We start from the raw sequence: 10,756 nt of genomic DNA, 5'->3' as shown, positions 1-10,756 counted from the left end.
CACTCGTCAGAATCGCTGGGCTGTGACGCAACTGTTCTTGCGACATCCTCACTTCCATGGACAGCGACTGGCTCCAGTACAGTTGCCCGCAGACAGTCTCTGATACCTGTGGAACACTGTTCAGCACGCTGTTGGAGGGGCTCCTGGACCCTGAGACAATTTCCCGTGTCTGTGGTGGCTGGTTTCTGGATGGTCCGTGGTGGCAGAGGCTCACGCGTCACAGGAAGGGGGCAAGGCAGAGGAGGTGGATCAGCTTCTTCACCAGTTCCTTTGGCATGATCGATGGATTGCTGCGCTTGGGAGTCAGCTTTTAGTTTCGGTAAACCCGATGGTATAAGGCTCATTCGAAGATGTCTTAGGGCAGCTGGCTAAATATTTAGTCAGCTTTGGCAACCTTTTCTGACTTTCTTCCCTCTCGAACTTCGTTTTTCTTTTATCAGCTCCACTCAGATACTTGCGACCTGACATTTGGACTCCGACCTGGAAGTATTTGTCCCGCCGGAAAAACAAGGCCTCATCATATAGGGAGTTTTCGTAACTTTGAACAAAACGCTAAAATATGGTTGGTGCAGACGAATAAAGTGATATGATTGGCTACCTTCTACTCTAACTCTCTGGTTCTACAAAATCGGCCAATCAGCAACTGAAACTTAAAGTCCAGTAACTATAAGACCGTCATTCATAGGCTGTTTGAAGAGCTCCCTTTCTTTCTTTTATTTCTGGGAATCCTGAAAATTACTACCATGTGCTGCTTTTTCTTGAAGGCTGATGGTATCTCTACAGGCTTATCATAGGCAGGGCTTTCAAGCCCATTGTTACGGACAAAACAGTCGCTTCCCTAAAAAATCGTGTATCGAAAAGGAATTACTCCGCGCCACCCCCACTCAGCATTTCGCGAAGTGGAACCACGTGTGCATCCTTCGGCGTAAACAATCGTGCACTTGCCTAGAGGGCCACCATTGTTCGTAAAACTAACGCTCCAAAATAGCCTCAAAATAAAAAAAAAAAAAAATTACCATTCCCGTTTGGTTTCAACTAGGGAGCACTCCGGCAAGACCACCGCGGAGGTGGCATGCAGCCTTGTTCCCTACCCCAGCAGCGACAAAAGGCCACACTTTCAAAGTGTAAACGCTGCTCAAATACACGTGTTTGCGCGCACGAGACACGAGCCCGAGTAGGGTGAAGGGGGAGGTGCTTATAACAACTCCCTTCCTGACAAGAAAAAAAAAAAAAAAAAAGGAGCGAAAAACCTCAGATCGTGGGGCCTCTCGCGTGTTTTCTTCGTTTGCTCGAAGTCGCTTTCAAAAGAAAGCGGACAAGCACCCTAAGGGGCCGCTCACCCACCCAAAGGGCCGGCTTTGTACAGGGATACGAGTGTGCTATGCGAAGTGCGCGTTTGGCCTCGCTGACATCGCCATTATCTTTGTATATCCCTTTACTCGAATGCTGCGGCAAAGCAACATCGCTTTCCAAAATATTTCTAGGTTTCGTTTTTTTTTTTCTTTTCTACGAGCTACATGGGGGCCCCCAGAGAGTCGGGGGCCCTGGGCTGCAGCCCCCTTAGCCCGTACCGTAATCCGGCCCTGCTCACGACAGACTAATTTCGAGAAGTGTGAACTCGGCGTTTATTTTTAATCAGCCGTGTTGCGTCAAACTTCATGTGTTCTCCAATCGGGAAGGCGCCTCCTGGAATTCTGAGTACCACATGACCCGCGCCGACCTAACCTGTCGGCCATGTTGTCGATAAAACACACGGATCAAAGGATTGCGTTACTTTGCTCTATACGAACAATATAGTGCTCTAATTATTAGCAGAGATCACTAAGCCTTGGAGCTATGCAATATTTTACGAACCAGGACTACATCTGCTGTGTGTCTCTAGTAGCGGCAAGGCTCTTTAAATCGACCGCGAAATTCGGTTTCTTAACCTATCGCGCTATGATTTTGTGCAGCGTTGCCCACAAGTGTTACTCATGAACCTTTGACAACTGGTTCGAACCACTAGCACCACGTTTGGATGGAGAGTGAGCTTCTGGCGATTCGTTGTTTTGTTTTCTTTTGTTTTTTGCAAAAAAAAAAAAGCTGTTTTCTTTTTCTTTTTTTCTGAGGGTGAACACGTTGTACACAATACCCAGCCACCAAAGCTGGCATCCGCGAAGGCTGACAGACTCGGCAATTTCACACGTAGGACCAGGGACTCAAACCGTAACCGTAACCGAAACCGAAAACCGTTTAGGAACGAAATTTTTTCTGTAAGCGTAACCGGAACGAAACCGTTATTTGATATTTATAAAAACCGTAACCGTAACCGGAACCGTAAATTATTCACCGGTAACCGGTTTTAACCAATATTAACCGAAAAAAAAAACTATTAGTTTTTCTGAAGTATGACCTGGAGGAGGGATCTTAAATTGTTGTGGCCATTTGACAGAGTTACTGTCAGCGAGTGGTGCATCTGGTTACATATTTCCATTCAATCTGACTTTAGGATTAAGAATACTCAGATTGAATTAGTGGTCGAGCTTATAATTAAAAAAAATTCTATATTTCTAAATCTGCCACACTCCTACATCGCTACATGTATTCAGTACGTGTCGCTTTCAGTGTATTAACTAATAAGTTCGAATTCTCAGATGTCCATCCAACTCGGTTCTATGAAAACCAGCGATGTTCCTGACATGCAGTAGCCAGTATAAAGAAACGAGGTAAATTGGCCATCATGCAGAGCTGGCGGAAAAGAAAACCTGGGCCCGTTTGCTCCAAGCGCTAACCGCGGCTAAAGTTAGCAGCAGTACCTAGAAGAGGGAGTTTGAAATCACGTGACTGGGGGCTGGGATGCCGGGAAGCATGGCGGCGCCCCGGTGCGTGAGCGCCGCTCGCTTTGTAACTAATATGTCGTTGTAGCTGCACTATCGGGCGCGTTAGTCAGCAACGAATGGTTCAGGAGGCTTTCGCTTTGCCTTACCTCGCTTAAATCGCAAAGCACGAGCAATGACTTCGCGGCATTTGTTGCATAGTCTTTCGATTCTGGCCTTTCTAAGCCTAAATGAACGCGATAGGTGTCGGCATGGCAACGTCTTTGGGAAGCGGATTGCCTTGACTCAATCGAACGGGTATTAATAGTACACGAAAGAAGACCAGCGTCCCGCCCCGACAGACCTTTTTCTAAATTACCCAAGCATCGAGAAGAACGCTGGAAGTGTAATTCTATGGTCCGCGCTCGCTGTCCTTCCTCTTATAAAAGATTCGAAGTAAATAATCATTATAAGACTTGGACGAACGCGCGTGCAAGGCAAAATTTGTTTTAGACTTTTTCCTTTAGAACGATAGGCCCGTAGCTCACAAGTTTTGAGCAGCGCTGCAGGCGAGCAAAATAGAATATTTGGCTCGCGTTTCGAACGTGCATCAATACGCTTCCCCACTAGAGTTTTTTCTACTCAGTTCCATTCTAAGTTCCAGCGTAGCAGAGGCTACAAGAGCGAGCTGCGAGCTTTCCGCGTCCCTGCCAAGCACGCGCGCTCGTGCAGTGCGAGCATCGTTCAGGATGACGCGCTTTTCCGAGTAGCTTCGGCTTCACTATCACGTAAAGTGAAATATACGTGCTTGCGGAAGCTGTGAAAGAAAGCAAATATGAAAGGAATGTTTAATGGAACGCTGCGGCCGCAACCAGCATAATTCTGTTCTTTTTTTTAAACTTCTTTTAGGCGTTTTGTTACCGCACATCTACAGATGCTGACAGCGGCCTGTATTCGAACGTGGCACGTGCAAAATCGAACGTTACAGCGCCACACGGATGATGCAGCCAGCAAAACTTGCTCGCGTCTTGCGTAAGTCTTCCGGACGCGCTCGCGCCCCCTCCCCAGAGCAACGGGTATATTACTACTGCATACGCCAGCACGCGCAATGCCCGCAACTACACTCGTAGCATGTACCTCGGTGCTTGGGAAATTTGTGTGCTATCAATACAAGGCCGATTGAGTCAAGGCAATCCACTTTCCAAAGACGTTTTCATGCATGCCGACAATTATCGTGTTCATTTAGGCTTAAGAATGGCCAGAATCGAAATACTATCTAAAAAATGCGGCAAGGTCATTGCTCATGCTTTGCGATTTAAGTGAGGTAAGGCAAAGCGAAAGCCTCCTGCACCATTAGTTACTGACTAACGCGCGCGATATTGCAGCTACAACGACATATTAGTTCCGAAGCGAGCGGCGCTCACTTTGCGGGGCACCGCCATGTTTTCCCGCATCCCTACTGATCCCTGTCACATGATCTCAGAATCCCTCTCCTAGGTACTGCGGCTAACTTTAGCCGCGGTTAGCACTTCGAGCAAACGGGCCCTAAAGCCCCTGTATCCTGGGAAAAGTGGCGCCTTCATTGTTGTGGAAACGCGCGAGACACGTTCAGCGCGCCACTTCTGGAAAGAACATGGCGTCTGAAATCTAGCTCAGTGCTGCGCTGTGCCGCCATGACCTTCCCAAGGGATGCACGTTGCACGTGCCTCGTGCATCGACGCACTTTGCGCTACTTTTGAAACATGAAGGGGCTTTAATGGGCCCTGCTGTTCATTAATAATGTTTATGTTGTTTATTTAGTGTGAAACGTGTCGCGAGTGACGATTTTGAAACAACACAGAAAGAAAAAAAAAAGTCAGGGGTTTGACATTGGCGTTTTGTATTATATATACAATATATATATATATATATATATGCTCGGGCTGAGAGTGGTGGAAGGAGCGAGGAAACGTCAGAAGGGTGTCCGAGTTTTTTTCTTTTCCTTCCCGCGCCGAGACCCTTCTTCAAACCGAGTGGCACCCGCCGCCTAAAGCCCCTTCATGTTTCAAAAGTAGCGCAATGTTCGTCGATGCACAAGGCGCGTGCAACGAGCAGCCCTTGGGAAGATCATGGCGGCACAGCGCAACACTTAGCTATTTCAGACGGCATGAATTTCCCAGAAGTAGCGCGTCGCACGTGCCTCGAGCATTTAACAACAATGAACGGCGCCACTTTTCCCAGGATAGAGGGGCTTTACCGTCGCCGGCACTGCCACGCCTCTCAGCTTCTCAACATTACAAAAGAAAAAGCCAAGAAGAAGGATGCCTCCTCGTCAAACGCGCCAACGCGCCACCCTCGTCCAACAGACATGGGATGCAATTTCTGCCTCCTTCGCCTGAACCTTGGGGGCTGCTTCCAATCGTCGATGGCCTGGCCAATTTCGCCCCACACGGCCAGCAGTCTCAACAGTCTCTCTCGCAAAACTGTGAACGCGAGCTATTCGAACGTCGGCACGGTGAGCTCGAACATCCACAGACGCGCCGAGAGATCGCTTCCAGCATCGCCGGAGGCCTCCCCCTGCCACCGCCGGAGGTATGGCTTCTACGAGAATCATTTCTACCAGAGCCACCAGCGCAATCCAACTACCTCTGATAGAGCCCCCACCACCCATGCCGAAGCGAGGGTCCGTCATGCCTACGACATTCTGAGCGACCTCGCCCAGGACACCATAAGTTTCTCCACGAGAGATATCCATGAGATCAGGCATCTCCCCCGCCATCGGTTCTACTGGGATGACATGCTCCCCGAACACCAGCACCTCATTTTCGATAGACTGGAACTCTTCCACGTCGTCGCGAGAGGGAACTGTAGGACGGCAGTCCTATCCCAGACGTCGAGGATTCGAGTCTGAGGTTTTCAGAGAGCTCCCCGACCAGCTACCCAACCAGCCTCGGCGCGGACGCCACACGCCTCGTGCTCCCGCGCACACCAGCTACCGCCCAGACACCAAGTCGAAGAGGCCCCCTAATCGTGAGTCCGGCAGCTACGCTGAGTCTTCGAAACCCACCAGTGCCGTCATCGACGGCACAGTCGTCTCCTCGACGCTCCTGTGCGTTTTTCCTGTCGAGGACATTCTCGCCCATGCTCTTTGCGAGGCTGGCGTCTCGGCCGACCGTGCCCGAGCTTGATCTTGGATCGAAGAAAACGACCCAATGGATCCCGACTCGACAACCACCGCCCCCGAGCGAATCCTGGAGTGGCTCAGCAGGACCGACACTGCCATTGAGCCCCACGCCGATGACGGCTCCTTCGACACGTACGATGGCAAGGAGGAAAACCACACCAACACAAAGGAACACACTACAGACAAACAAAGCGTCGTCGAAGACTCTCAGTCGGACCTGGGTAGCACTGCCTACAAGTCAAAAGCGACGGGACCTACACCGCCAGTCCACTCGACCCAGCAGGCACCTGAAGTCGACTGGGCAGTGTTTAGTGAGGCAAGTAGTTTTCACGGGCCGCCCGACTACGGCGGACTTTCCATTCGCTGCACGCAGGCTTCTTGCCTCACGGCCCGCCCAGCCCAGCTCTCAATTTTATTACTTCATTCCACTTAGCAGTATTTTACTAGTGGATGGCTGTAGTTCTGTTCCTTCCTTCAGTGAAGCGAAGTCTCGCCTGCATGTATGAGGTTGAAATCAACTGTAGCGACGAGAAAGTGCGAATGGTTCTTCCAGCATCAAGTGGGAACTTTCTTAGGGTAATTGTTTATAAATGGTGCCAAACAACAGAGTAGCGGTGTTTATTTTAATTTTTATTATATAGAACGCGATGATCCCCGAGTACTAGAAGTAACATGTATGCTCGGGCATCAAACTAAATAATGTAAGTAGATGTAGCGAACAAGAGTTGGAGCTAGGAACGTGTGCAACTTCTGACCAATTAGAAGTATTAAGACGTTTCTAGGTTCCTTGTATTTCACGTTATTGGATATCTGAGACTGCTTTAAACAGTTTTTTCTAAAATGTCTGTCTAGCATTTCAATTAGACAAATTATTGGAAAAACCGAAATAATCCGGTTTTTATGAACGTGTAACTGGTAACCGAAACCGTAAAAATTAAAACCGTAAAAAACCGAAAGGAAACCGTTATCAACAGGCAGCGGTAACCGTAACCGTAACCGAAACGTTATATTTTTCGGTTTGAGTCCCTGCGTAGGACAAGACGTATTGGGCAGCACAAAGGACATACTGGAAGGCATCGGCATAGCGTATCAAAGCAAAAAGTTTAAAGCACGGGGAGACACAAATGGCGCCAGGCTGATTCCCTGCTCATCGACACCAGATGCAAAATTCTCTTCAAAATGTATGACACACGACGCTAAATTCTCTCATCTTTCGTCAAATCAGCTCGGAGTGTCAATGGTTACTTTGAAGTATTTACTTCGATGGGGTTAAGAGTCGAGGTTTAAGCCTGAAGACAAGCTGCTGTATTGACTATAAATTCGTCGGTTAACGTCACTTCATGGGGAATTCCGCCGATATTTTGAGCTACCTAATCCAAAGGCATCAACTGGAGGCGGATGACTTTCTGATTCCAAAATGCTATATCGTTTTCCCAGATTCATTCTACTCTGTTAAAAAAAAAAAGTGATAATTTGTTCGCTACTGAAACCGAAACATCCTTAACCCCGTCTTTCCTCCAGTTTTCCCCGCCATCCAAACTTGACGTCACCGGCGGGCAGCGAGGCGCGTGGCCGGCAAATGGGTATGCTCGCGCCAGCCTTTCTCGCGTCGGAACAGCGAGAAAACAGGGGTGCTCATGCTATCTGAAGTTGATAATAATCCCTGGGCCCGTTTGCTCGAAGCTGGTTAACTTTAACCGCGGTTAAAAGTTAACCGCCCTTCCCTACTGGGTACCTAAAAGTACCTAGCCAAGTTTGACGAGGGCTGGATGAGCGATAGCTCCGTGTTTTATTATTGGGTGGTACCTGGTGTCATCTCCTGGCTGTGGCGAATATAAGTGGCTTTCGTGAAGAGGTTTTCTAAATGGGGGGACCCAAAAATGCGCGCTACCGTGTTTTCGCGACACAGCGCGGCATACATTTGAGCTCAAGAAACAATTTTTATTGCTCGTGGTACAAGTAATCGGTAACGTAAAACTAAATTAACCCTTGTTTGGAAAATTTCTGAATTTGGCTTTCTGAAGTGAAGACAAGCCTCGTTGAAATTTCCTTCCAAATTCGAAAGTGGACGACGAAGTTCAGTCCTAGAAACGATGAGAAACAAGTGAGCAGTAAAAGGCGGTCGTTACGCCGGCAGTGTGGTTGACCAGCATGTACGAACTGTATATAACACCGTCATAAAATGAAAAACCTGTAATTCGGTTCCAGTGAAAATTGACCTATTAGTAAATTACCCTAACATCGAGGAGAGCACTGGAAGTGTAATTCAACGATCCGCGCGCTGGCCTTCCACTCAGAGACTATTCGAAGTAAATAATCATAATAAATCTTTGACGAACGCGCGTGCACGGCAAAATTTGATTTAGGCTTTGTGCTTTAGAATGCTTACTACTGCAGACGCCAGCACGTGCAGCGCGTGTAACTACACTCTACTCTGTTTCACCTCATGATGTACCGCAGGAAAGGCTAAAAGCGCGAGCTCCTTGCTCTAGGGCACATCTTGGCGGCACAAGCTCGCGTGCGTTGAGAGCAGCTCCTAATGCTATGAGCTCGCGCTTCTAGCCTTCTCTGCGGTACAACATAAGGTGAAACGGAGTATCGTAGCATGCACCACGGTGCTTGGGAAATTTAGCAAAAGGACGCTGTCTGCTTCTGTGTGCTATCAGTACCCGGCCGTTTGAGTCAAGGCAATCCACTTTTCAAAGACGTTGCCATGCCGACAACAATCGCGTTCATTTAGGCTTAGGAATTGCCAGAATCAAAAGACAATCTGAAAAATGCGGCGAGGTGATTGCTCATGCTTTGCGTTTTAAGTGAGGTAAGGCAAATCGAAAGCCTCCTGCACCATTCACTGTTGACAAACGCGTCCGATATTGCAGCTACAAGAACGTATTAGTTCCAAAGCGAGCGGCGCTCACTCACCGGGGCACCGCCATGTTTCCCCGCCGTCCTCGCTCTGCCGGTCACATGACCTAAAATTCCCCCTCGTAGGGAAATCCGGTTAACCGCGGTTAGTTAACCAGCTTCGAGCAAACGGGCCCTGGTTGCACAAAGTGTGACCTCAACCTACGTGTTGAGTATGAGAAAGTAAAAAATTGGGGCTCCAGTCCACGCTGGGAAGGTAGTGTGTCAGCGAAGCTGTGGTATCATCTGCAACGATTACCTACTGCACTTTACGAAATGCCGCCGCCGGTCGCAGCACGCCGCCGCTGGTCGTATTGCCATTTCTTTTCCCTTTGCCGCTCCTAGTATTCACGCTGCTCCTTGGGAGTCCTAACTATGCGTAGACTATTCATCGCGGTGCTGCAGCAAAAATGAAATCAGTTGGTATACTTCGTTTCATCTTGTGTTTAACCACAGCGGATGTTAGGAGCCATCGGAGCCAATCGGAGGCCGTGTGAGTGTCACGTGACTTTAGAGAGGGGGCACAGCGACGCGCGGAAAGCGTATCACGGGCCACGTCCACAGAACGGGATTGGCTAAGATAGCTCGTCCCTCCCTACTCCGCAAGCTACCGTCGCCATGGCAGCTGGGGCAACAGTAATCTTCACCGGGAACGTATGCGATGAGCGCTACGTGCTTCGCATTGTTTTCAGGAGCTCCTTTATCATTCATTATATGGTTAGGATGCTTGTTTTGTGCTTATTCTTTATTGAAACGAATGTTGTGCTGTATGTTGTAGGCGTGGTGCTTGTATTTTTCGCTTCAATCTTCTCAAGTCTTTTTTTCCTTGAGAACGCCGACACGAAAACACACGCGGGGAGAAGGAACGGGCTTCGCATTGTTCGCAGACGCCGTTATCATCCATTAAGCGGTTTGCACTTCACACGAGGGCTTCGAATGAGGTAAAGCTTTTTTGAAGCCGCTGCAAACCTGACGTTTACGGAACGCGTCGGAGGGTGTTCCTATTGCTCACATTCGCCTTATCATCCATCATGTGGTTTTGATGCTTGTTTTGTGGTTTTGTTTGTTGTTGTCTTTATTAAAACAGATACTGAGCTGTACGCTGTACGCCTGATTTCAAAGGATATATGCTGTTTTGCCTTCAATTGTTCGCCGGGAGTTTTTTTGCTTACAACGCCAACGACACGAAAATTCCCTTGGCTGGTAGAGGTATACAGCTTCGCTGTAAAAATAGGCTCGATGTACACCTAAGCACCTAAGCAACTACGCCACACGAGAGCCAATGGGAGCCTCGTTCCTTTCTGACTCGCGCCAGCCAATGCGAGCATAGTCCATCAGAAATCGGCTTCACTTGGGAAAGGGGATTTAAGGTGTCGTTCGGCCAACCTTTGGCGTGGTTTCAAAGCTGATGACGTCGGTTCGCTCCATGAGACAGTTAATGCTTTCACACTAAAAAAAAAAAACAGAAAAAAAAACGGAAGCAGCTGGGAGTTTGAGAAAATCGTTTTTGCAACTGGGTACGCTCAAGACGCGGCTCCTTACACTCTTAGAAAAAAGGGTATGGATAGTCCTCCCTTAGGGGAGCAACGGTCTTGTAACCTATGTTCCTTTAGAAAGGGAGAAACTTTCGTCCCTGAAGCACGGGAGCAAAGTTCCTCCGTCGCTTGCATCTCAATATGGCGGCCCCGAATCGAGCAAATCGAGTCCAATAAGGCTTGACGAGGACGCTACGTCTCTTGTACAAGACGAGAGCAGCAGCAAATAAAAGCGTAACACGAGCTTTCCGCAAACTGTGTTTATTTCCGAAGCCAGATTCCACCCCCCCCCCCCCCCCCCCAGGTACAGAAACTTGCGTTTCGAAAGCAGTTACTCAGTCTTCTCGTCGACAGCACTG

This window comes from Ixodes scapularis, unplaced genomic scaffold (assembly GCF_016920785.2).
Source record: "Ixodes scapularis isolate PalLabHiFi unplaced genomic scaffold, ASM1692078v2 PGA_scaffold6__148_contigs__length_123643588, whole genome shotgun sequence".
In the NCBI taxonomy this organism is placed as follows: Eukaryota; Metazoa; Arthropoda; class Arachnida; order Ixodida; family Ixodidae; genus Ixodes; species Ixodes scapularis.
This window is presented reverse-complemented; position numbering follows the sequence as displayed.